Source organism: Pelodiscus sinensis, chromosome 16 (assembly GCF_049634645.1).
Source record: "Pelodiscus sinensis isolate JC-2024 chromosome 16, ASM4963464v1, whole genome shotgun sequence".
NCBI lineage: Eukaryota > Metazoa > Chordata > Testudines > Trionychidae > Pelodiscus > Pelodiscus sinensis.
The window spans coordinates 16,876,506-16,903,964 of NC_134726.1; the positions used below are offsets into that span (position 1 = coordinate 16,876,506).

The 27,459-nt window shown below is 41.7% G+C and overlaps 1 protein-coding gene and 1 long non-coding RNA gene across 3 annotated transcripts in view; one reads left to right on the forward strand and one right to left on the reverse strand.

Moving 5' to 3' along the window:
• SHISA9 (shisa family member 9) overlaps positions 1–27,459 on the reverse strand; it is a 353,976-nt gene that overhangs the window by 231,122 nt on the left and 95,395 nt on the right. The window lies entirely within an intron of this gene.
• LOC112547173 (uncharacterized) lies at positions 640–25,063 on the forward strand. The gene is made up of 4 exons (XR_003090915.2): positions 640–676; positions 1,100–1,181; positions 2,953–3,020; positions 23,858–25,063. It is a non-coding gene; the product is annotated as an uncharacterized LOC112547173 (long non-coding RNA).

Consider the following 27,459-nt stretch of genomic DNA (forward strand, 5'->3'; position numbering starts at 1 on the left):
ACAGATTAGTTCAGAGATATCATTCCATGAATAAGGAAGAGTATATCTCAGAATTGTCCCTGCCAGTACAGTCTGTTAGAAAAGTGCTATGTGCTCTGATACAACCCAGACTTTAATGTGTTCTGAAGTTCCAATGTCTTTCAATAATCTCTTTCCTGATTGCTGCAATTCTGCCTTATCATCCATAAGGCAGGAATGTTGCACTACAGCCCTCATATTCAGTTAACACTACAGAAATAGGAAAAAACCTTGACACAAAACCCCAACTTTGGTACAAAATAAAATCATTACAACACTTCAATTCAACTCACCTCTTCATACTGCCTCACAGTAATCAGAGCCTTTTTGTCACTCAGAGTAAATTAACCCACTGGGATATAACTCATTTCAATAGAAGAACCCACCTAATTTTCAATGAAGCTTTTGTATGTTAGAAATACTGTAAATCACTTAGCTGATAAGGCATTAGGTTATTGTGTGCATCACCTGCACACATCTACCACTCAAAACTCTGCCCACAATTCTGACAATCAATGTGACAACACAGCCAATCAAATGCTATCCTACAGCAGCTTCCTAGGAAACCAACACATACTGTATCTATGGAAACTAACTGCAACACACTGGATGAAACATGAAGAAAAATCCTGCAGGCTTTTTCCCCACTTTAAAAAAAGTACTTGAAATTGTTTAATACAATTGGGTAAAGATAGCAGTATTGAAAAAGACAACATTGTAGCCAAAATACACAAAATAGATGGCACTGTATGTGAGTGTGTGTATGCGTGTGCTCATAAACATATATGTATATATAATATATCCATACATTTGAATTTCAGTGTTCCATGCACGGTAAATGAGAAATGACACAACAGATGTAATAGTTACATTTCTCATTAACATATGTTTGTTTTTCTGTATGCAGCATATTTGCCAATTATTTTAACCTACCTTTTGTGATTATGAATTTTTATATATTATATTTAGTCAGGTTATTAGAGAATGCAAAAAAAGGAAATATCTGATTTTCATTTCACAAAGCAAAGATAAACATTTTCTTTTATAATTGTAAATTTTACTATGCTATTCATGTCTTCAGATCCCTTTGTGAGTGCTGCTCTTGTAGAATAGAGAGTGTGAGAAGAAAAGCAGAATAAACATTAAAGATCACTCCATACAAGGTAACAGCAAGGAATATCCTATGTAGCACCTCATAAAGAACCCTGAATGTTATAAATAATACCTTGAAAAGAAGGCATCAAAGACAAATAGTGAACACCAATTATAACAAGACAGAAAAGCCCTTTCACCTTTTGTCTACTGTATACCAATATAGAGTACTATGTATGCTTTGAGACCGAGTAACAGTAACTGTTCAGGGAATGTGTCAGAGGAAGTATTTAGAATTTGGAATAAATGAAAATGTAAGATTAAATTACTGACTTTTTTCAAATCTTCCACAGTAATTTAGTTTCATGACACTGTAGTTATTTCAATTCCCAATACTCAGGACCACTAACATAATTTGAAGGTGAAAGACTGTTTTCTACTAATACAGACTGTAAATCTGCATGCTGAGGCCCCTGGTAGTTAGAACAGATGGGGTTTCTGTGTGTCTGCAATGCGCCCCTGCTCAAAGCACTGCTTAAATGGAATAATCTAGCCTCGTAGGGTTGCCAACTTTCTGATTGCAGAAAACAGATTACTCTTGCCCCACCTGCCTCAAAGCCCTGTTCCACTCACTCCAGCCCCCTTCCCTCCCTCTTCCCCCCAGACTTGCTCATTCACTCATGTTCAATGGGCTGAGGGTGCAGGCTGCACGGAAGGGCTATAAATGATGGTGTCAGGATACAGGAGATTTGGTGCAGGTGCTTGGGAAAGAGTGTGGGGTCTTGTTGTGGGTGAAGGCTCTCGTGGTCTGGGAATGAGCCAGAGGGACATGACAGCCGCTTCCAGGAACCCCAGAGAGCTGGCCACTCTGGCCAACCAGACTATTAGCATCCTAGTCAACAGTGCTGACTTGAGCAGCCTGGGTTCCTTTTTCACTGGGGCTACGTCTACACAGCGGGTTTTTTGTGGAAGAGGAAATGCAAAGGGAGCACTCATTTGCAGGGCTTGACAAATAATGTAATCTACTCGCCCGTGGCAAGTAGATTACAACCTGGAAGAGCCAGCACAGAGCGATCTGCGCATGCGCAGAATGATCTGTGCATGCGCAGAGTACAGAACCGCACAAAACTGCACGGCTGGCGAGCAGGACTCGCCACCACTAGGTGAGCCCTGCTCATTTGCATATCTCACACTCTCATTTGCATATCTTCTATGGATCCTTTTTGCAGAAGAGGTTTTAGCAATAAAAAGCCCTGGGTAAACAGGGTCATTTGTCGGAAAAAAAAACCCTTTTGCACAAGAGCCCTTATTCCTCAAAAAATGAGGTTTACGGGCTCTTGCACAAAAAGGAGTTCTTCCAACAAATGGCCCCATCTACACAGGGCTTTTTCTCGCAAAAACCTCTTCCGCAATAAAGATCGGAGAAAAATATACAAATGAGAGCATGATACATGGAAATGAGTACTCCATTTGCATTTCCTCTTCTGCAAAAAACCTGCAGTGTAGACATAGCCTGGGTGTTCTGGCCAAAAACCAAACACCTGGAAAACTAGCCTAATGACACTCAAGAAAAGATAATTCTATTCTAAACTCCCCTTTTAACCCATTCACCAAAATATTGGACTGCCATCTCTTGTGAGGTGTGTCTATTCAAAAGTGATTTATTTTCAAAATTTGAAGAAAGTCCATGTAGCCGCTTTTTTGATTCCCACTTAAAGCTGTTTCAACTCTTTTGTGCTTTGATAAATCCAAAGTGTCTTTGCTTAAAAACTTGTAAACTGACAGGCAGGTAGGTGGGAATGAGTTGTAATTATTTTTCCTTGATTGGAAATATTTCCTTAGGAAAAACAAAATTCTGAACCTTTGACGTTCTTCTATTCCACTGAGCATAGATTCTGTTCTGTTCTGACGTAAGTATCGCTCACTCTTATTTTCTCCCATCCATCTCCCTTTTTATCTCTGAATTTGCATTTGAGTGTTGAGAATGTTTTAAAAACTATTTTTCTTTTGTAACCAAAACATGTAAGAGTGTTTTACAAGTGTTGGCAGCTACACTCTATCACTAGACTGTTTACTATTATTGTCACACCAAACAGTCATACTGCAGACACTCAACAAGAATCTGGATGAATTCATATTCACAGGGGGAGGGTGTCTAGACCTGGAAGTCTGGCAGAATAATTTCTTGTTACTCAGTAAGTTGACATAGATCTAAAGAGGTCATGGTGAGAACTGAACAAGACACTTCTGCCCTATTAACCTTCCTTAACATTACAACCTATCACCTATGTAGCTGTTCATTACATTTTAACTCTAACAATATAGCAAGCTTAAAAATGAAAATGAATTATCTGACAACTTTATAGTGACTTACATGGAATTAGCTGGTGGGGTCAGTCAAGTTGTTGGAATACTGAAAGGCCATATTCCCCAAATGACTACCATATAGGCATCAGTTGAAGCCATTGTTGGCCAACAATTAAATGAGTCTGGAACTGACCCTTCTTTGTAATGGTCCCTCCAAAGTCAGGCTGAAAGATTTTGAATGGACAGAGTAAAAAGCATCCATGTCGTTGCCTGTATGTGATGCACATTTTGGCAGAACTTCTGCAGAAGTGCATGCTAGAGGCTGCATCTATACTATGATGCAAAAAGGGGGGGTTACGCAAAAAGGAAGTCCATCCTGCTTGTTTTTGTGCAAGAACGGATCAGAAGAGATTATGCAAATGAAGCACTGGAAAATGCTAATCCGTGCTTCATTTCCATTGCCTCTTCTGGCAAAATTTGTAGTATAGACATAGTCTGAGAGTGGACATAAGGGCCAGATTATCCACTGCTGTTCACCTCCTGTAGTCATTTACATCAGTGCCAACTGGGTGCTACTGTAACCCACTGGTGTGTGTAACTAGGCTCTCACTGTGTCCGGTACTGACCCGGGCAGTCTGGTATTTTCACCTCCTATCTGGTAGAAAAGTCAGAAAATACCGGACACCTAAAATGTCCGGTATTTTCTGATGTTTTCCTGGCCAGGAGGTAAAAGTACCAGGTGCTTACCTGATTCTGCAGGGGAGCTGTCTGGCCCTGAGCTGAAGACAAGATGGCAGATGGCCACCAGCAGCCTGTAATGGCCAAAAAGCCTCAAAAGCATTTCTCCCCCTTTTTTTTTCTCAACAGAATTTTTTCCCCCATGTTTTTTTTTGGGGGGGGGGAGAGGGATGTTTGGTATTTTGGGTTAAACCATCTGGCAACCCTAAAAGCATTATATAGGAAGCATAGGAAGAAGTAAGGATTTTAAAATGTGGGTATTTAATCAAGTAGTTGATATAATTTTTATCAAATACTTGATTAGTTAATAGGCAATGTTCTTTATAGGCAAACTCTGCTGCGGCTCTTCAATTTAAAAGGAAGTAGGAGACGGGCAGCCTGCCCTCTGGCTCATACTGTGTTTTAAATTTCAGAGCCACAGCGGGGTTTGGTCCTGTACCCGGCATGAGCTAGAACTGAGCTGGGCTGCCTGCCCAGCCAGCAGCAGCCCCTGTGTGATGGGGTCCCGGTGGGGATTTCAGACCTCCTGCACACAGGGACTGCTGCTGCAAAGCAGCCCCTGTGTGCGGGAGGTCACAATTTCCCGCTGGGACACCCACACACAGGGACTGATGCCGCAAAGCAGCCCCTGCCTACAGAGGGGTCGCCATGGATAGAGGCTGTTTCGTGGCAGCAGTCTTTGCCCACCCCCACCTCTGACAGAAGCAGCAGCCAGGGGTGGGGACGGGCGGTACTGTGGAGACAGTGCTGAGGGGAATCGGCTTTTAAATCCGCTCCTCCCAGCACCAGCTCCTGCCTCTCCCTCCTCCCCCCCCCCCCCCCCCCCCCGCGTATCACAGGTAGCAAAAGGATGGGGAATGAGAGTAGTAAACTTGACTACCTGATGAGTATAGGCTACTGCTTCATATCCCTATGCAAAAATGATAAATAATTGGTTATATATATTTAACTTTCCAATACAATTCTGAAAATGAACCTTGTTTTATTTTCTTCAGCCACTTAAATCAGGCTACAAGAAGTAGATGAAGTGTCTCCAAACTTGTATGCTCTGATCAAAATTTCAAAATATATGTTGGGCTGTTTAATAATGTACTATGACAACAGACTGGTAATTTCAGAGGAGTTTGGGGGAATTAGGTAGCCCCATCTCATTGAAATTCATTTAGATTCATTCATATTACTCTGGATATCCCACATTCAGTAATTAAAGATTAATTACTAGATATTCTCACCAGTATTTGCAAGTTAATACTATGTTTACCACTGATGCTTTTTTGTTTACATTGGTATTTATAAAGAAAGTTACAGCAATTTTGACAATCCCAATCTCTAAAGAGCTGGTCAGAAAATACCATTCACAATTCATCCTTAGACCTGCATAATACCACGTTCCGCATGAGCCACACAACTCCTGAGCAAAATTAATGTTATACATTTAGGCTGTGTCTACACTGACGCCCTTTTCCGTAAAAGGGATGCTAATGAGACACTTCGGAATTGCAAATTCCGCGGGGGATTTAAATATCCCCCGCGGCATTTGCATTAACATGGCTGCCGCTTTTTTCCGGCTCGGGGTTTTGCTGGAGAAAAGCGCCAGTCTAGATGGGATCTTGCAGTAAATAAGCCCTTTTCCGGAAGATCCCTTATTCCTACTTGAAAGATCCAGTCTAGACTGGCGCTTTTCTCCGGCAAAACCCCGAGCCGGAAAAAAGCAGCAGCCATGTTCATCTTTAAATATCCCCCGCGGAATTTGCAATTCCGAAGTGTCTCATTAGCATCCCTTTTACGGAAAAGGGTGCCAGTGTAGACACAGCCTTAGAGACTCCAGCGGCTTGGAACCAAGAAGCTTTCCTCAGGACTATAGATGTTGCAGCAGAGCAGGCCACAGTGCCTGTGACATAAAGGGCCATTTGTAGGGCAGTACAAGTCATAGTATAGCCCTCCTGCACTATCGACTTTAGAATAGCTCTTTTATTGTCCAGGAGGTGTTCTTCAGCCCCCTAATTTTGGAGTTGTTACCAAAATTGTGGTTGGCTAGAAGGACTGAGTAGTTCACAATACAGAGTTGGAGAGTTGAGGAAGAATACATCTTCCTGCCAAACAAGTCCATGTGTTTACTCTCTTTATCCTGCACCGCATTTTTACATTGTGGTAGTTTTGACCTGTGATATGTTGCGTCAACTGCCAAAGAATTTGGCTGAGGATGTGAAAATAAAAAAATCTATGCTCTTGGCAGGAATAAAATATTTCTTTTCAGCCCTTTTTTTGGCATGAGGGGCAGAAGCTGGGGTCTGCCATATTTTGTCAGCCACTTTCATGACTGCCTCATCAACGGGTAACGTGATCTTGGCGTGGTGGGAAGGCTGTAGATTTTTAAGGGGACAATATTGTTTCTCCTGGACTGCCATAAGTTGTACCTCCTGATTGGTAGCTACCCTTTTAAATAGTTCCTGGAACTGTTTCAAGTCATCTGCTGGTGAGACATCTCCTGGAAAGACCGCCTTATCTGGGGAGGAAGAGGATTGGTCAGCAGGGGAAGTGTTAGGATTAGGGATGTAAGCGACTAGTTGACTATCCAATAAGCATAACTTTATCGGATAGTCAACTAGTCCCTCGACTAGTCACTCCCCCATCCCTTCCTGCCTCTATCAGAAGCAGCAAGGGAGGGAGCAGGAGTTCGTACTGGGGGGAGCCAGCTTAGAAGTCAGTTCCCCCCAGGACTGTCTCTGCGGGACGCAGGGGGTAGCAGGGACTGGGCACGAGCTGGGAATCAGCTGATACCCAGCTCGCGCCCAGTCCCACAAAGTTGAGCCTCTGCCTGGTGGCTCTAAATGCATTTAAAGGGCTGGTGCACAGTGGTGGTGGCGGGGAGAAGACCTGCTGGCTCGTAATACCTTAAAAAGGCAGAGCTGCAGTGGGGTTGGCTCCTGGCCCCTTATCCATCAACTAGTCAATTGATTGATTAAACTAAATTTAACATCCCTAGTCAGGATGCTGAAGCTCGGATATTTGGCCCTCCTCTGTCTCAAGCTGCTCAGTGGGTGGCAGAGTACGGGCACGGGATGATGGTGGGAAGTACCTCGTAATTGGTGTGCATGAGATAGTAGATGGGATCCTGGAGGCCAAATGATGACAACATGGTGACCAGGGTCTAGAATAAGGAGATGAGTAATGCCACTGTGCCATCCAAGGGTGAGGATGAGCATAGAGCTGTCTATGTCTATACGGCTGTGTCTAGACTACATGGCTCCATCAATGGAGCCATGTAGATTAGGGTTGTAGGCAAAGGCAAATGAAGCCACGATTTAAATGATCGTGGCTTCATTTAAATTTACATGGCTGCCACGCTGAGCCGACAAACAGCTAATCAGCTGTTTGTCCTCTCAGCACGCTAGTCTGGACGCTCCCCTGCCGACATCAAAGCCCTTTGTCGGCAGCCCCGTTATTCCTTGTGGGATGAGGTTTACCGGGGCTGCCGACAAAAGGCTTTGATGTCGGCAGGGGAGCGTCCAGACTCGCGCTGAGTGGACAAACAGCTGATCAGCTGTTTGTCGGCTCAGCGCGGCAGCCATGTAAATGTAAATGAAGCCGCGATCATTTAAATCGCGGCTTCATTTGCCTTTGCCAAAAAAACAAATCTACATGGCTCCATCGACGGAGCCATGTAGTCTAGACATACCCTACCGGTCATAGTAGGATCTCATACGTGAGGAGTGTCATGATGAAAAGACACTCCTACAGTCATCATTGAAGGCACTACAAACTGAGTGCACTGGAGATCTCGGAGACCAGTTTGAAGCTCGTGAGGAAGAGAGAGACAGAGAGAGCTGTCTAGCTGCAGTACCATGAGATCTAGTCTGTGGCATCAGAGCGTGCGAAGAAGAATGTCATTGCTGTCACTCAGGAACATGTGTAATATGATCCGAAGAACTGTGCCCAACTGGCTACTGCTATGCAAAACTATGATCTGAGATGCTGGGACCACCCAACACCTACAGTGGAACACCCCCGGGATCATCACTCAAAGAACTATGTGAAACTCCATGAACATAAGACTATAAGAACAGCCATACTGGGTAAAACCAATGGTCCATTTGGCCCAGTATCCTGTCTTCCAACACTGTCTAATGCCAGATGCTCCAGAGGGAGTGAACAGAATAAGGAATCATCAAATGATCCCTCTTCTGTCATCCATTTCCAGACAAACAGAGGCTAGGGACACCATTCCTACCCTCCTGGCTAATAGCCATTGATGGACCTAACCACCATTAATTGATCTAGTTCTTTTTTGAACCCTGTTAAAGTCCTGGTCTTCACAATATCCTCTGGCAAGGAGTTCCACAGGTTGACTGTGTGATGCATAAAGAAAAACTCCCTTTTGCTTCTTTAAACCTGCTACCTATTAATTTAATTTGGTGACCCCTAGTTCTTAAGTTTAGAGAACTTTTTCTTATTCACTTTTTCCACACCAGTCATTATTTCAATTATATCCCCCTCCTTAGTTTCCTCTTTTTTAAGCTGAAAAGTCCAAGAATTTTTAATCTCTCTTCATATGGGACTCATTCCAAACCCCTAATCATTTTTTGTTGCTCTTTTCTGAACTTTTTCCACTGCCAATATATCTTTTTTGAGATGGGGCAACGACATCTGTATGCAGTATTCAAGATATGGGTGTACCATAGTTTTATATAGAGGCAATAAGATATTCTCTGTCTTATTCTCTATCCCGTTTTTAATAATTCCTAACATTCTATTTGCTTTTTGGACTGCCACTGCATATTCAGTGGATGTTTTCAGAGACCTATCCACAATGACTCCAAGATCTCTCTGTCTCTTGAATAGTTGTACCCAAATTAGTCCCCGTCATTTTGAATGTATAGTTGGGATTATTTTTTTCCAATGTGCATTAATCATTACTTTACATTAATCAACATTAAATTTCATTTGCCATTTTGTTCACCAATCACTTAGTTTTGTGAAATCTTTTTGAAGCTCTTCACAGTCTGCTTTGGTCTTAACTATCCTGAGCAGTTTAGTATCAACTGCAAATTTTGCCACCTCACTTTTACCCCTTTCTCCAGATAATTTATAAATAGGTTGAAAAGGATTGGTCCTAGAACAGACTGTTGGGGGAAACCTCTCTCTCTTTTGAAAACTTACCATGTATTCCTATCCTTTGTTTCCTATCCTTTAACCAGTTATCAGTCCATGAGAGGACCTTCCCCCCCTTATTCCCATTACAACTTACTTTACTTAAGATCCTTTGGTGAGGGACCTTGTGAAAAGGCTTTCTGGATATCTAAGTACACTATATTCACTGGATCTCTCCCCTCCTCCGCCGTCCATGTTTGCTGACTCCCTCAAAGAACTCTAGTAGATTAGTAAGGCACTTTTTCCCTGTACAAAAGCCATGTTGATTTTTCCCCAACAAATTATGTTCATCTGTGTGTCTGACAATATTATTCTTTACTATAGTTTCAACTGTTTTCCCGGTACTGACTTTGGTTTTACCAGTCTGTAATTACGAGGATCACCTCTAGAGCCCTTTTTAAATATTGACATTGCATTAGCTTTCTTCCAGTCATTAGGTACAGAAAAGTATTAAAAGGACAGGTTACAAACCACAGTTAGTAGATCTGCAATTTCACATTTGAGTTCTTTCAGAACTCCTGGGTAAATGACACGTGGTCCCGGTGACTTATTACTGATAAGTTTATCAGTTTGTTCTAAAACCACATCTAGCAACATCTCAATCTGGGACAATTCCTCAAATTAGTCACCTAAATAAAATGGCTCAGGTTTGCGAATCATCCTACCATCCTCAACCATGAACAGCAAAGCAAAGAATTCATTTAGCTTCTCCGCTATGACTTTATCATCTTTGAGAGCTCCTTTAAGCATTTCGATCGTCCAAGAGCCCCACTGATTGTTTAGCCAGATTCATGCTTCTGATGTACTTAAAAAACATTTTACTATTACTTTTTAAGTTTTTGGCTAGCTGTTCTTCAAACTCCTTTTTGGCTTTTCTTGTTATATTTTTACACTTAATTTGATGGAATTTATGCTCCTTTCTAGTTTCCTCACTAGGATTTAACTTCCACTTTTTAAATGATGCCTTATCTCTCACTTCTTTTTTTACTTGGTTGTTAAGCCACGGTGGCACTTTTTCGGTTCTCTTACTATGTTTTTTAATTTGGGGTATACATTTAAGTTGGACCTCTATTGTGGTCTCTCTGAAAAGTTTCCATTCAGCTTGTAGGAATTTTACTTTTGTTACTGTACCTTTTAATTTCTGTTTAAATAAACTCCTAATTTTTGTATAGTTCCCCTTTCTGAAATTAAATGCCACATGGTTTTAATATTCTCTCCCTTCTCTGCTATCCCATGCAAAACTAGAGGTTTTCACAAACATTTGGGGTATGTCTACACTACAGAGTTAATTCGAATTAACGGACGTTAGTTCGAATTAACTTTGATAGGAGCTACACTAGCACTCCGCTAGTTTGAACTTAATTCGAACTAGCGGAGCGCTTAGTTCGAACTAGGTAAACCTCATTGTACAAGGACTAAGCCTAGTTCGAACTTACTAGTTCGAATTCAGGGGTGTGTAGCCCCTTAATTCGAACTAGTGGGAGGCTAGCCCTCCCCAGCTTTCCCTGGTGGCCACTCTGGCCAACACCAGGGAAACTCTACTGCCTCCCTCCCAGCCCCGGACCCCTTAAAGGGGCACAGGCTGGCTACGGTGCCCGTGCCAGGTGCAAGCCTGCCAGCACCCAGCCAGCAGACCCTGCACCTGGCACGGCTCGAGCCAGCCACCCGATGACCCCCAGCCCTCCCCCTCTTGCCGGGACCAGGCTGGCGGCTCCCGGCAGCTTGCCCAGGACCGCAAGAGGCGGGCGCCCACTTGGTCCAGTGCGGACATTGTGGACCTCGTCCACGACCTCCGCACTAGGCACAGGAAAGTGCCCGTCTAGGGCAGGAGAGCTACCAGCCTGGCCACCCAGGAACAGGTGTGCATGAAAATCAAGGTGGTCCACTGAGACCCCCCGACCCTGAGCCCTGAGCTTACAATGGCCGTCCTGGGTCAGACCAAAGGTCCATCTAGCCCAGTAGCGTGTCTGCCGACAGCGGCCAACCCTAGGGACCCTGGAGGGGATGGACCGAAGACAGTGACCAAGCCATTTGTCTCGTGCCATCCCTCTCCAGCCTTCCACAAACTTTGGGCAGGGACACCACTCCTACCCACTGGCTAATACCACTCCATGGACCCAACCTCCATGACTTGATCTAACTTCTCTTTAAACTCTTTTCTAGTTCTAGCCTTCACAGCCTCCTGCAGGTTCCACAGGTTGACTCTTTGCTTTGTGAAGAACAACTTTCTGTTACTAGTTTGAAGCCTGCTACCCATTCCTTTCCTTTGGTGTCCTCTAGTCCTTCTATTATGGGAACTAATGAAGAACTTTTCTTGATGCGCCCTCTCCACCCCACTCATGCTTTTATAGACCTCTATCCTATCCCCCCTCAGTCTCCTCTTTTCTAAACTGAAAAGTCCCGGTCTCTTTAGCCTCTCTTCATATGGGACCTGTTCCCAACCCCTCATCATTGTAGTTGCCCTCCCCTCTCCCACCCTCTCTTCCCCTCTCCCACCTCCTTTTCCCAGTCTCCCCCAGTTTTGTTCAATAAAGAGATTCTATTTTTGAACACAATTGTCCTTTATTTTGTACATCAGGAAGTGGGGTTAGGGAGGGTTAAGTGGAAGGAGGTGAGGGAGGAATGGGGTACGAGCCCCCGATGGGGAGGACTGGGCTGGCTCTGCGGGCTTCTGGGGGTGGAAGGTCTCCTGCAGCCCCCCAATTGCCCCCTCTCCCCAGATGGCAGCCTGCGGCAAGTGCAGTCGGTCTGATGGCTGAGTGTGGGCCCCCAGGGCATTCCAAGCCAGGACTGCTTTGCAAGTGGGGCACCCCTGAGAACTGTCTGTCCGGGGTGGGGGTCGGGTCCCTTTAAGCACAGCCCTCGGCTAGCCTGAGGCAGCAGCTCCACGCTCTAAGTCCTCATCTGATGCCCTGCCAGCACTGCTTCCGGCCATCCTTAACCCCGGTTCAGGGTCCACTTAATGTGGACATGCTAGTTCGAATTAGCAAAACGCTAATTCGAACTAGTTTTTTAGTCTGGATCCGTTAGTTCAAATTAGCTTAGTTCGAATTAACTAATTCGAACTAAATTAGTTCGAATTACCGCTGTAGTGTAGACATACCCTTGCATATCTAGCTTATCGGGTCATATGTTCAGGCACCATAATTTAAAATAATGTAAGATGAATCTGGGGACAGCATGACACTCTGATTCTTCCTGATACTTTTGGGGCCTTGACTCTCTGGGAGACTTGAGAAGTGTGCAGCAGTATTCTCCCAGCTGATGGTGTGCCTGGAACAGAGCTGAAATACAACCCCCACTGCTACTGTTAGTTTTAATAACTAAGGCTTTGTCTACACTAGAGTGGAAGGTCAACCTAAGATATGCAACTCCAGCTTCATTAATTACTCAGCTGGAGTCAATGTATCTTAAATCCCCATCTACAAAGCAGGAGGTCGATGGGAGCAAACACTCCTGTTGGTTTCCCTTATGTCTTGTGAGGAGCAGTAGTACTGGTGCTGATGGGGCATCCTCTTAGTTCGATTTAATGCATCTTCACTAGACCCACTATATCGAACACTGAAAGATCGACTGCTGCAGTATCGTTTTTCCATATAGTGTAGATATGCCATAACAGTGGATTTCAATGACTGAGGCTTTTCTTTACACTTTTCACTTTTTCTTCACACTGAATTTCTTTTTATCTCAGATAAAAGATGTCATCCAAATATAGCCAAGATACAGCAAATAAGCAAATATACCTGAGCCTCACGTTAGAATTACACTGATTCTGGCAAACAATTTGACTCCATTCTGCTATTAAATAGATTTAAGTTCAGAGGAAATGAAGTCAGCAGCTAGAGTATTTTGTTGATGCTTACTGTGCACCAAATTAATATTCCAAACCTTTGTAATGAAATTAATAAATTTACTTTTTGTCTATGGTGTTATCACTGTATCTTGAGAACTCACATACATGGAGATGGTACTGTGGTACATCTTTGTAACAAGTGTCTTTAAGTGCATTATAATATCTCACCATGGCAACATCTTTCTGCTGATCTTATTTATGGTAAAAGAAAGAAAACAAAAATAAATCACCACAACCCTAAAAAATAAAGGTGGAAGGCTAATCTGGTTCAAGATTGTTATCTTCATAACTTTCTGTGATGTACTTTGCACACTTTGGGCACCATGTAAACATTAAATAATTTAACAAAGAAACAATAATTTTCTGCTTTTAATTCTTGCTTTTTCAACTTTACATGAAAATACTAAGTGCAAGTGAATTTACCAAGTTAAATGGCTTTTTCTTGGGTAACTCTGACCTAATAGAACTTGAATGTAATAGAAAATGCTAGACCTATAGTTTTCTATTATACTAACGTGTAGCCTGGGATAATTCCAACTTGCAACTAATTTATGCTTAGGAGTACAGGATCTGCCGAAAAAGCTCCCCGCTGTCAGCAGAACCGCAGCTACACTTTACTTCCACTTTCGACACTGAGCCTGATAGGCACAGAGTCAGAACGTGAGCATGCAAATGAAGCCCGGGGTATTTAAATCCCAGGCTCATTTGCACTTCCGAAGTACTTGACTTGCATCCTTCTGTTGGCAGAGAGATGCCATCTAGACGTAGCCAAGATGAAGATGGCTCAGGGCTAATGGAGAGAAATAGGGCTTGAGTTGTAAGGTTCTGGGATGGGACAAGTGGAGCTGAGAGGATTTCTGGTCCACTGAGCCATCTGTGTTTCATCAGAATGTGCCTTCCCTCTAATGAACCTCTCCAAGGGTCTCTATCATAGGGCAGGAGGGTGAGAAAAAAGGGGTGATAGTAATCCATCTAGAAACATGGGACCTGAGCATGAGTGGAGATGTTTGGTAGGGTGCTGAAATGGAAGGGATGAGCTATAAAGTAAGATTGGGGGAACACGCTCAGCAATTAGGCAATGACATCTGTAGAATTCCCTCGGTGTAGTTGCCCAGTTTGCCAGGGAACCAAAACAGCAGTGCTGGAGGAGCCCTTCAAGCAACATTATTTCAGAACAAAACCCATCCCAGACCTTTGGCACAGTTGTAGTTCTTCTGTGCTCCTGACTCTAGCCTCCACTTGTCCTGTTTGTATACTATGCTCAGTCATTAAAGTGTAAAAGAGGAAGATTTCAGTGCCAGCTAAAGTACAAATCTGAAGGCAACTTTAATGCCTTTGGCCAAAATGTTCAAACACAGGTGGCTGAAGGAGAAGCCTGGTTTTCAGGCCACTGAGCAATCACATTTCCTGGTGAGCACCAGGTGCTAATTACCTCTGAAAAAGGCAGCTCATTCATTTGGGTGCCTGACTATGGATGCAGGAATCTGATTTTAGGCACCCCTTTGGAAAATATTAATTTTATTGCTTGTTTCACTCCCTCACACTCTTCATTCATCCAACTTTCTTTTTTTAGAAGAAGGCCTATATTTATATTCAGTGTAAATAGGAAGGAAGTGAAGGGGAAATATTAAGAGATTCTGAATTAAACCCAACCCCCCCCCAACTATTTTTAATCCTTCATGAATCTTTCATTACTCCTTCCCACAAAACACCTCCTGCCATCTCCAAATGTTCTATCAAATAAAGAAATAAATGCTTCCAGATTTGGTAGATAGAAAGCAGTAAAAATAATTGTATTTAAGCAAAAAAAAATTTTAAGCTGTAGGCATAGTGACTTTCCCAACCTCCAAAGTCTTTTGCAATAGGAGTAAGATCTTTAAATGTCAGAAGATTAAGTGCTGCTAGCTGTGCAAACAAATCTGTAATATGCATATGAGGGAGGATTGCAAATGTTCCAGATATGGAAAACTCTCTTAGCTAGAGCATGGCTCTTTCTGCTCACTTGTACAGGGTTGTAAAGAAGTATCAGGAGCTCCTTAATTCCAAAGGATAGAGCAACTACTGGTGGGTCCAAACTCCCCTACCATGGGAAGGCAAGGAATAAGGTGGAGTTGTCTATACTCTTCCTCTTCCATGTGCCAGCTCTAGGAAGCTGGAGGTTGCAGGAAGGGAGAACATGAAGGAGGCACTGAAAGTCAGTGTATGTTCATGTTTAGAACGTATCTCTGTAAGGAAGTTCTATTAATAAGAGTCTGTTTAGCTTTCAAATCATAGAGCCTTTTCCTGTTAGGTGTGTCTACACAGCAGAGTTATTTAGGAATAATAGCTGTTATTCCAAAATAACTATGCAAGCATCTATTGCCGCTCCCTGACTTATGGCCACCTCCACTTACAACCATCCGCATTAACGACCAAAGCAGTCATAAATGCGGATCCGAATTACGAACAGCAATCCGCGCTTACGAACAGCGCGGTTGCCATGTAACTCTATGGGATCTGAGTTACGAACAATTCGAGTTACAGACCAAGTGTTGGTCCGTAACTCGTTCGTAATTCGGAGAGCGGCTGTACATAGCAATTCCATTATTTCAAAATAACTCTGAATTAACAGACGGCTTATTCCAACTTCTATAAACCTCGTTCTATGAAGAGTAATGCCTATTCTGAAATAGCTATTTTGAAACAAGGTGTATGTAGATGCTCCACTTCTGCTATTTTGAAATAGTCCCTCAGCTGGGCCATTCTAAGTTATTCCTCCTGGGCCTCTAAATTGAGATAGCACATCTACATTAGGGTAGCCAGCCGCGGACTAATTTTGAGGCTTCTCTGCAGTGTAGACATGCTATTTTGAAATAAGCTATTTCGGAATAACTATTCTGGAATAGCTTATTCCGAAATAACTGTGCAGTGTAGTCGTATCCCCATAGCCCAGCACACAATATGTGAAACCTGAGATAGTACTGCTGAGCAGTCCCAAAAGAAGAAATAAGTTGTATCAAATAAAGAGCTGGCACATCTTACTATCTCCCATGCAATAAGGGAAAGCAAAAGTTGAACTGTCAGTCTTTAAGACAAAATGGGTTCAAAATTAGATTCAAAGGGGGCAGATAACCAAATGTCCACTAATTAATTTGAAAAGGTAACCTTAAAGAGAGCAAGATGTTCTATAAATACACTAGGAGCAAGAGAAAGATACTGGAAAGTGTAGGTCATCTGCTTAGTGGGGAAAGAGCTAAAAACTGTTGACATCAAGAAGCTCAGGTGTTCAATGCTTATTTTACTAAAAGGGTTAATGGTGACTAGATACTAAACACAATTCTTATTAAATACACGGGGAAAGCAATGCAAGCCAAAATAGGGAAAGAATAGGTTAAATGTATTCAAGTTAGTAAGACCTGATGAAATTCATCCTAAAGTACTTAAGGGACTGAAGCAATCTTGGAATTATTGACAGTTATCTTCAGGAACTCATGGAAGACAGGTGAGGTCCCAGAGGACTGGAGAAGGGCAAACATAGTATCTATCGTTACAAAGGGAAACAAAAGGAGCGGAGAAATTATAGATCAAGATAGATACCTCAAAAGATTCTGGGACAAATTATTAAACAATCAATTTGTGTTCTAGAGATTAACGTTTTAAGGAATAACCCACATAGATTTGTCAAGAGCAAATCAAGTTAACTGTACTTTTCTTTGACAGGGTTACTAGCCTAGTGTATAAGGGGAAGCAGGTGATAGATCTTGATTTTAGTAAAATAACATGTCAATCTCATAAGCAAACTAGGAAAATATGGTCTGGGTGATATTATAAGGAGATTGCACAACTGGTTGAAAGGTCATTAGTTATCAGTCAGTGAGGCTACGTTTACACTGCAGCCTTTTGTCAGCAGAGACAATAAAAATAAAGTCCTCATTAGCATTTGTCACACTGTCATTTGCATATTGTCTGTTGATGCTTTTTGCGGAAGAGGTTTTTTGCGCAAAAACAAGCAGTGTAGACGGGGACGTTTTGTGTAAAAAACACTTTTGCACAAGATCCTGTATACTTCCTTTTTTGAGGCATAAGAGATCTTGCACAAAAGAGGGGTTTTGTGCAAAATGGCCACGTCTACACTGTTTGTTTTTGTGCAAAAACCTCTTCTGCAAAAAGCATTGACAAAGAATATGCAAATGACAGCATGACAGATGCTAATGAGTGCTTCATTTGCATTGTCTCTGCCAACAAAAGGCTGCAATGTAGACGTAGTCTCAATGTCAAACTCAAAGGTGCATATCTAGTAAGGTCCTGCAGAGTCTGCCCTGGGTCTAAGACTACTCAATAGTTTCATTAACATCTTAGATAATGGAGTACAGAGTACACTTATAAAATCTTCATATGACACCAAGATGGGAGGAGTATAAGCATTTGGAGGACAGGATTAGAATTCAAAACAACCTTGACAAACTGGAGAATTGGTCTGAATTCAACAAAATGAAATTCAATAAAGACAAATTAAAAGTACTTAATTTAGGAAGGAAAAATCAAATACACAACACCAAAATGAGAAATAGCTGGCTAGGTGGTTGTACTGCTGAAAAGCATCTGGGGATTATTGTACATCACAAATTGAATATATGAGTCAACAATGTCATGCAGCTGCAAAAAAGGCTAAGATCATTAAGGGATCTATGAACAGAAATGGCATATATAAGATATGGGAATAATTGTCCCACACAGCACTGGTGTGGCCTCATCTGGAGTATTGCATCCAGTTCTGGGCATCATACTTTAAGAAATACAGGCAGTCCCCGACTTACGAGGATCCGACTTATGTCGGATCCGCACTTACGAACGGGGCTTTCTCGCCCCGGAGATCGAGGTGGCGGATTGCTACCTGCGAGCTCCGGGGCGAGAAAGCCCCATTCGTAAGCTGCTCCGGTGCCCCTGGTCTGCTGGAGACCGTCTCCAGCAGACCAGGGGCACCGGGCGGGTTCCCGCGCTTCTGAGGCTTTGCCAGAGCAAAGCCTCAGAAGCGCGGGGAACCGCCGCAGCTGCCGCTTCAGTCCCGGTGCCTGTGGTCTGAAGCTGCAGCCACGGCGGGGTCCCGCGCCTCTGAGACTTTGCCAGAGCAAAGCCTCAGAGGCGCGGCCCCCCGCTGCCGCTGCGGCTCTGCTCCCCGTGTCCCTGGTCTGCTGGGGGGGGGGGCGCAGCTAGTGTGCCCCCTCCCCCCAGCAGACCAGGCATTTGTTTTGGACCCTGGGGCAGAGCAGCTGGGGCGCTGCCGATTGGTCCTGCAGCGCCGCTCTGGGCACTACTGGACCAACCCGGCAGCACCCCAGCTGCTCTGCCCCAGGTCCTGATTCAGTTGCTGCTGGTCAGTTTCAGAGGCGGCTGAATCAGGACGCCTGGGGCAGAGCAGATGGGGTACTACCCAGCAGCACCCTAGCTGCTCTGCCCCAGGCGTCCCCAAGTCAGCTTCTGCTGAAACTGACCAGTGCTGACCACAGGAAGCCCGAGGCAGAGTTGCTCTGCCCCGGGCTTCCTGGAATCAGCTGCTGATCAGTTTCAGCAGCAGCTGACTTGGGGACGCCTGGGGTTCTTAAGTTGATTCTGTATGTAAGTCGGAACTGGCGGTCAGTTTCAGCAGCGGCTGAATCTGGACGCCAGTTCCGACTTACATACAGATTCAACTTAAGAACAAACCTACAGTCCCTATCTTGTACGTAACCCGGGGACTGCCTGTAGGTGGATGAATTGGAGAGAAGAGCAACCAAAATGGTAAAAGATTTAGAAAATCTGATCTATGAGGAAAGCTAGAAAACCCTCTGGGCATGTTTAGTCTTGAGAAAAGAATGCTGAGGAGAGACCTGATAACAGTGGTCAGATATGATAAGAGCAGTTATAATGAGGACTATGATAAATTTTGTCCATGTCCACTGAAAGTAGGTCAGGAAGTAATGGACTTAGTTTGCTGGAAGGGAAGTTGATTTTATATTAAATTAGATTTTAGACATGCTTTTTAACTGTAAGGGTATTCCTGCAGTATGTTTCCAAGAGAGGTTGAGGAATCCTCATAATTGGAGGTGTTTAAGAACAGATTAGACAGAAACCTGTCAGAGATGGTCTAATTTACTTGGTCTTACTCAGTGCAGGGGGCTGGACTTCATGACTTCTTACAGTCCCTTCCAACCCTACTTTTCTATGATTCTGGGATTCTAAAATTGATCCATTTTCCATTTCTTGAAAAATTTTCACAGTATCTTTTGATAAAGATTGTTATGAAATTATTTTCAGACTGTTTTAATGTATTGAAAATGTTTCTTAGTAAAAAGTACATTTTTCAATAAGTGGAAATTTTTGAACATTGTTTTGATTAAAGTTTTGGTAAGAAATACTGTGGAAAATATCACACACAAAACCAAAATGATTAGATGATTTTTTACACCAAGGATTTTTTAAGGCTATTTTCCTGTGCAAAAATAATGTAATGGGAAAAATTTTGGTCAGCTTAAATAAAGCATATTTGATAACAGTCTTGGCTTTACAGAAGTCAAAGGATCTCACCAGTCTGCAATTGAAAAATCCTTTCAGATAACTTTCTTCTAAAACTGTTGAACTTCAAATTGACAGCACACTATTCTTTCCAGAGACTCTTTTTGTACTTTGTACAACACTTAGCACAATGGAGTCCTATTCCATGACTAAGGCTCCTAAATGTTATCTCTACACCAATTTTTCTCAAAATAGGTTGTGGGCCCGCTTTTGGAAAACTGCTGGTGTGCCCGCGCCACTTTGCTTACCTAAAGGGTCTGTAGACACGAATCTTCATAGCTCCCATTGTCTCTGGTTTTGGTATTTCCAGCCAAGGGGAATCACGGAAAGCAGTGGCCTGGGCCACACCACTTCCTGCAGCTCCCCTTGGCTGGAAATGGCAAAATGGAGTCAATGGAAACCATGAGGCTCCATGGCTTCAGACCCTTTAGGTAAACAAAGCAGCACAGGTCCACTAGCAGCTTTCCCAAACTGGGCTCATGACCCACTTTGAGCAGCACTGCTCTATACAAAAATAACAGTAACAGAAAACATGGCTCTAATTCATGATCGTCATATGTCTTCTGTAGGTATTAACACTGAGTGCAGAGTGCTTATTTATTATTATGCATGTTGGTGACACCTAAAAAGCCCAATCAGGAACTGCAACCACATTGTGTTAGGCGCTGTATACTCATTACAAAAATGATGGTTTCTACCCCCAAAGACTTTGTATGTACAATGTTCTCAGTCTAGTTTCATAGTGTTTTACGGTCACTTTACACTGATGTAAATAACTACACAAAGTGCAGGACAATAATAAAATCTAGCCTCATGAAAAGGGGTCTTAGCTAATTACTGGCTTGAATAAGAAACTGGAAGGTTTAAATGGAAAGAGCAGATATATGTTTTCCTAACTCAATGATACAGGGAAAGATGAGTGGAAATACTTTATTTGTTTCGCTTTTAATATATTCTTGAGGAAAGAAAGTTTTCATGTTTCAAACTTCAGTCTGCAACATCAATAGCAAACCTTAGCTGTTTGTTTAAGCAACCTTGTAAAGTAGCAGGGTTGGCCAATGCAGTCACACAGCAAAAGACTTTCAAAGAGACAGCTTTGCTCCCAAGAGCAGACATTTCCGTTAAACAGATTTTAACAATCCAAACAAAGACTGCACAGGGGATTTTCTTTCCACAAACAGAAAACTAAAGCTCAGCTTTGGCTACTTAAAAACTCTAGTTCCTTGTACATGATACTGCACTTTGTCTCCTGAGCCCCTAGATTAGCCTGTTCATTACTAACATCAGTTTTTCTGCCTACCAGTGAACATTTACTACAAGGCTCTCCAATATAACTCTTGATTGACCTCAATCAGGAATTGCAATTGTTCTACACAAACTGACAAATGTCCTCCTCTACCAACCCACAGTAATCACATGAACAAGTTACTGAACATTTTGCTGCCTGTAAAATTTTGAAACCTTAGGTGACTGAGTGCTCTTCGTATACCCTACCTCATTACACCAATCCTTTCCTATGTAGCCATGAACAGTGGCCTTGGAGACTGGATGCAAGGATTCTGGACAGAGTCTCTGTAGCCTGTCACAAGTGGAGAGATTGGCCAGTAATAGAATAAAAAGATAAGAAAATACAAAATTTATCTTTTTTTTTCCTGCCCTTGTGTGTGTTCTGTGCATAATATAAATAATGAACAGTACTAAGAGATTGTAAACTCATGTAAAGCTTGTAGTGATGGAAATCCTAGGCTATGTCTATACTGCAGCACTATTTCGAGATACTGAAGGTACCCTGAAATAGCTATTCTGTGTATTTTGAAAGCACCTGTTATTTTGAAATATAACGAGCACAGTATTCCAACGTCCCTATATCCTTATTCCATGAGGAGCAAAGGACGTTTCAGAATAGCAGTTTATTTAGAAATAAATGCTGTGTAGACAGCACCAAATTTCTAAATAAGCTATTTTGAAATAACTTCAAAATAAGATACACAATTTGCATAGCTCAAATTGGCATATCTTAGTTCGACCTATGGGGCAGTGTAGACACACCCATAGAAGGGTAAACTTGAGAAAGAAGATATAAAGGGTCACTGAGCTGAGATTTTTTTTAACTACAGCTCTGCCCTGAAAATGACTGAATTAAAAATTGCACCAACAAGGAAATCACAAACAGCACATTAAGGAAAACAAAACAAGACCAGGAGGGGAAAAAAAACAAATAAATAACTGTGCAAAGCTAATAGAAACTGCTTATAAAATTCCCCAGACTCTACAAACTGCCATATTCCAACAAAACTAACATTGATTTAAAATCTACAAAATTCTAATTTCAAATTTTGACCTACATTCAAAAATCTCAAAGAAATCATTATGATTTCTAAATAATTAATCTTCAAAGTTTGAGGGAAATTCTGAAAAAAGGAAAGTTATAAGACGCAACACTGTCTTGTCCGTAACAGTAGTCATTCAAGTAGTTAGTCCCCCAAATAAAACCTAGAGGTCACAAGTACTTTGTACTACGCCTCTCTCACTAGAAGTTGGGAAAAGGCAGGCGGGGACTAATTGGGCAAAGACCCTAGAACTGGGACACTGTGGCTATGTCTACACTGCAGGCTTCTTGCGCAAGAAGCTTTTATCAGAAGAGATATTCCACAAAAACTTCTTGTGAAAGAGCACATTCACACTGCAAAAGCGCATCGGAAAAGCGATGCGCTTATGCGCAAGAGAGTGTCCAGACTGCATGGATGCTCTCTCACAAGAAAGCTCTGATTGCCATTAACAGAATGGCCACCAGGGCACCTGTGCTTCTTTCGATAGGCTGGTTTTACACAAAAAAAACCTGCTGCCCATCCACATATATCTTTTTGCGCAATAACTCTTGCGCAAAAAGGAGTTGTGCCTCGTAGAAAGAGGAATACCTATACCACAAGAACCCCCTCTGTTCTGTAGATTCACTGTAAATTTTCTTGCACAAAAACGCACTTGAGGTGTGGACACTCCACGAGTTTTTGCGCAAAACTCTGCAATGTAGACGTAGCCTTTGAGGTAGTTAGTTGGGAAGGTACACTGAGGTCAGATGAGGAGCTGAGGGGAGGACGGAAACCGGTTGGACAAGGAGTTTGGGATTAAGAACCAGTGAAGAAGAAATAAGGGGGCAGGAGACACAGATATGGCAAGGTACTAGACCAGGGGTGGCCAAACCATTAAACGAAGAGAGACGAAACAGCAGCGGAAAAAATGCGAAGAGCAATTTTTGCTGGGGGGGGAAAGGAAGTGCTCCCCACCAGTCCCTCTCAAAGATGTTGAGCACAAAAAAAAAGGGGGGGGAGAAAAAGAGCCCTGCAAGCTCTTGCTACATTTCAAAGGCTGAAGTACCACCAGGAGCGCAGGGCCAGCGAGGGACTCAAAGGCTTTGTCTACACTATGTGTTTTGTAGGAAGAGGCAATATAGATTAAGTACTGATAAGCATTTTCTCATGCATCATTTGCATAATCTATTCCGATCTGTTTTTGTACAACAGGTTTTTGCACAAAAGCGTGCAGTGTGGACATGTCCGTTTTATGCAAAAAACCCTTTTTGTGCAAAATCTCGGAGAAGCATAAGGGATCTTTGCACAAAACGGACACGTCCACACTGCATGTTTTTGCACAAAAACCTCTTGCGTAAAAACAGATCGGAATAGGTTATGCAAATGAAGCACAAGAAAATGCTAATCAGCGCTTCATTTGCTTTGCCTCTTCTGACAAAACACGTAGTATAGACACAGCCAAACAGTCCCGGACTAGCCCTGTATTCCCTGCTTTTGAAATGTACACAAGTCCCAGAAGGGCTCTTGTACATTTCAAAATCAAAGCACTGCAAGGAGCGTGGGGCCAGTGGGTACTCAAACAATCAGACTACTGGCATTTCTCACATTTTTTAAAACCAGGAGATCCCAGCATGTCATCGGTGTTTCTTCTTTTTTTTTTTTTTTTTTTTTTTTTGTAGAGGCCTGAAGAGACCTGTAGTTCACTGCCCTCTGTCCCTGAAGGAGTGTGTAACAGCTGACTACAAAGTCTAAGCAAATATTTACAGTAAAAACTAACTAAATAATTTATTTTTTACTATTAAAAGAACAACAGAAAGAACGGTTAACTTCGGAATTCTAAATAATTTTCTTTCCACAGAAGTGAAGTGAAGAGAAGTTGGAGGTCTGTCTGCAGCCCAGCACAGCAAAGAAGGAATTGAGAGGAGTCGGGATGCATGCATGAACTCCAAAGGTGCAAACAACACGCACCGCTCTCACACATGCGCGGCACAACTGGACACTGCTGGAAAAGTCTCCAATCTGTGGCAATGGGACAAGCCTGACACCAACAGTAGAGCACCCACAGGGACATCACTCAAAGAAGGTTTTGTTTTGGAATCAGAGTGAATTCTTGACTTAAAAAAACCACCTTTATTAAAATTTAAAAAATTAAAAATTCTTCAAATTTGATTGGCATTTATTAATAGTTTCAGTGCCTCAAAACTTTCTAGCTTTTTTTTTTTTTTTTTTTGGCCTATCTCTCCAGAGAGAGTTTTCTGTAGATAAGTACTCTGAACAATCATGACCTTTCAAACACTGCACCCACAATCAGTGGTCACTTCTGGCCTCTCTCTTTCTTTGCCTCAGCACCCTGTTTATCAAACAGAGATAATATCTCCTTATCCACAGGGGGTAATGAGAATCTAAATTAATGAATGTTTGTGAAACACCTAAGTAGTATAGTGGCGAGTGATACAGAAAAGCCCAGGAGGAAATTAATAATACTGTCCTCAGAGCATGATTTGAATAATGTCTAGTGAATAAACGCTAGAACCAGATATTGAAGAATGAGGATAAGACAAACAGTGCAGAGCTATTCATTCACTGAACACTGTCCATCACGTGCATTTGCTGTGGCAGACATCCTCTGGAAAAAATAGCATTTGATCATGTAATTAAAGACTCCCATAATACACATGAAGTAGGGAGATGAATTAAACTTGCAGACAGCCTTAATTCTGGCTTTTAAAACATCTGATTGCTTGACTTTTCAAACTAGATAGTATTCTTTTAATGTTAATTTTTGTGTGTAATTATGATAGTATGTTTAATTAGTACTCACGTTTACACAGTCTAATACAGTCAGCAGCACCATAAAACATAATTCCTGGTCGTGGTCTTTCAGTGTTTTTTTATTATTATTGCTTGGCTACTGTGCTATGATTGATTTTTGTATTATGGCATAAAAATATTGAAACAAAAAAGTTTTAGAAACAATGAAACTGCCAGTATTGCTACCGGTGCTAGCATAAGCATTACTCTCATTAGTAACATTACATTAATCTCAGACATAATACTGCGTTCAGCATAGGTTTAATGGTCTACCTATCTTTTTTCTCCACACAAGTATATAATCAAATTAGTCTCCAATTTTGTACTTCCCATTTAGTTTATTTCACTTTGAGCCCTACTGTATATAGAAAAATATATGTTATATTACCAGTGAAAAATATATTTATTACTCTTATTTTACAATGGCACCATTTCCACTGTAATGCCTTAGGCTGTGTCTAGACTACAGAGATTTGTCGACAAAAGTCCACTTTTGTCGACAAAACTATACTTGCGTCTACACTGCCACTGAGTCCTGCCAACATAATGTCGACAGAACTCAGCAGTTTTGGCAACGGCTGTAAACCTCATTCTGCGAGGAATAGTGCCTTTTGTTGACAGAGTTCTGTCGACAGAAGGTGTTATTGCATCTACACTGTCATGTTGACAAAGCAGCTTGCTTTGTCGAGAGAACTGGATGTAGTCTTTGTCAACAGAAGCTTTGTCGACAGTATCTGTTGACAAAACTTCTGTCGGCAAAAGCCTATAGTCTAGATGTACCCTTAGGTTCTGTCAGAATTTTGATTATAAAACCTTATTTTCAGAGGTTTATAATTTATCTATTTCTGCATAAAAAGAAACTTTTCCAGGAGTTTTTTTTTCCAGAATAACATCATTTAAAAAATACCCTATTAAAATCTACAGGTTTGCTTTCAATAGTCACCAGGGGTATGTCTACACTGCACACTAATTTTGAAATAAGCTATTCTGAAAGAAATACTCCGAAATAGCTTATTTTGAAATAGCACCTCTACACTACAGAAGCCTCAAAAATTAATGCAAGGCAGATTTCCCTAATGTGGACATGGTACCTTGATTTAGAGCCTTAGGAGGCACTAGGGAGTAATTAGTTTGAATGGCCCTGGGAAGGAGCTATTTCAAAATAGCAGCAATGGAGTGTCCACATTACAGGTATTTCAAAATAACTATTTCGGAATAGGCATTAGCCCTCGTGGAATGAGGTGTACAGAAGTCAAAATAAGCCCTCCATTATTTCAAAATTATTTAGAAATAACTGAATTCCTGTAGACTCTCACATTGTTATTTCAGAATAACGGCTATTATTCCGAAATAATGTTGCTATGTAGATGCACCCCAGGAGATTCCAGGAGACCCCAGGCCAATCCTGGAGGGTTGGCAACCTTAACTATGGCCTCCACCACATCCCTCCAAAACCAGTTCTTTACTGTTACACACAAAAATGTAATATAAATCAGTGTTTCTAAAACACCTGTACATGTACCGCTCGGTGCACTCAGAGGTCTTCCAGGGGATACACCAACTCATCTAGATATTTGTGTAGTTTACAACAGACTATATAAACAACTCTAGCAAAATCAGTACAAACTAAAATTCTATGCGACTCAACTATATTGTTTTATATACTATATACTGAAATGCAACTATAATATTTATATTCCAATTATTTTATTTTATAATTATGTAGCAAAAAGGAGAACATAAGCAATTTTTCAGTAATGTGCTGTGACACTCATATTTTTATGTCTGATGTTGTAAGTAAGTAGTTTTTACGTGAGGGAACTTGAGAGTACGGACGCCAGATCAGATTCCTACACTGGGTACAGTTCTCTGAAAAGGTTCAGAAGTACTTGTGTACTTTATACACTGTAGCTATTTATATTACTTACACTTAAAACTCTTTTGGAGTTTTTTGCTCTAGTTTTATACAGCATCTGACACAGTGGGGTCCTTGTCCACAACTATGATTTCTACATGTGACTGGAACACAGATAATAATTCAAAGAACATTCAAATTTGAAAACCTTTTTGTAATCATTTACTTGTGTGCATTTACAGCATATATTTATGCTTATTAGTAAAATAATAATACAGTATGTGGAACAGATTCTGATCCCAGGTACATCAGTTTAAATCCAGAGTCCATATTTTGACAGTAACTCCATTGGAGTCATAGTCATATTTTGACAGTTTGTATATTGTAAAACTAAATGATATAATTTATTACTAGTCATCTATTCCTAGTAGTATATTATTATTATTGTATAAATTCCATGCACAGTTGCATTACTGTAGGAGTATTTCTCAAAACCTGAAAATGTACATGCTGTTTTGAGTTGCAAATCAGCTAAAATAGAGAAAACGTATGGCTTTGAGTAGCCTTTGATTAGACAACTTTGCAGGATATGTTAAGTATATTTATATAATGGTTTGAATTCTCAGCTATACCCAGTAAATAATGGAAACAGTTGAGATGGCAGGCTGTAATGGCACAATTTGTCCCCAGCTCTGAGGACAACCCTATGCTGTTTTCTCAATCATTATGGCCCCCAAGATGCCTTTAATGCTGGCAAGCTCACTGGATGCCCTTTTATTAATGGCATCCCCTAT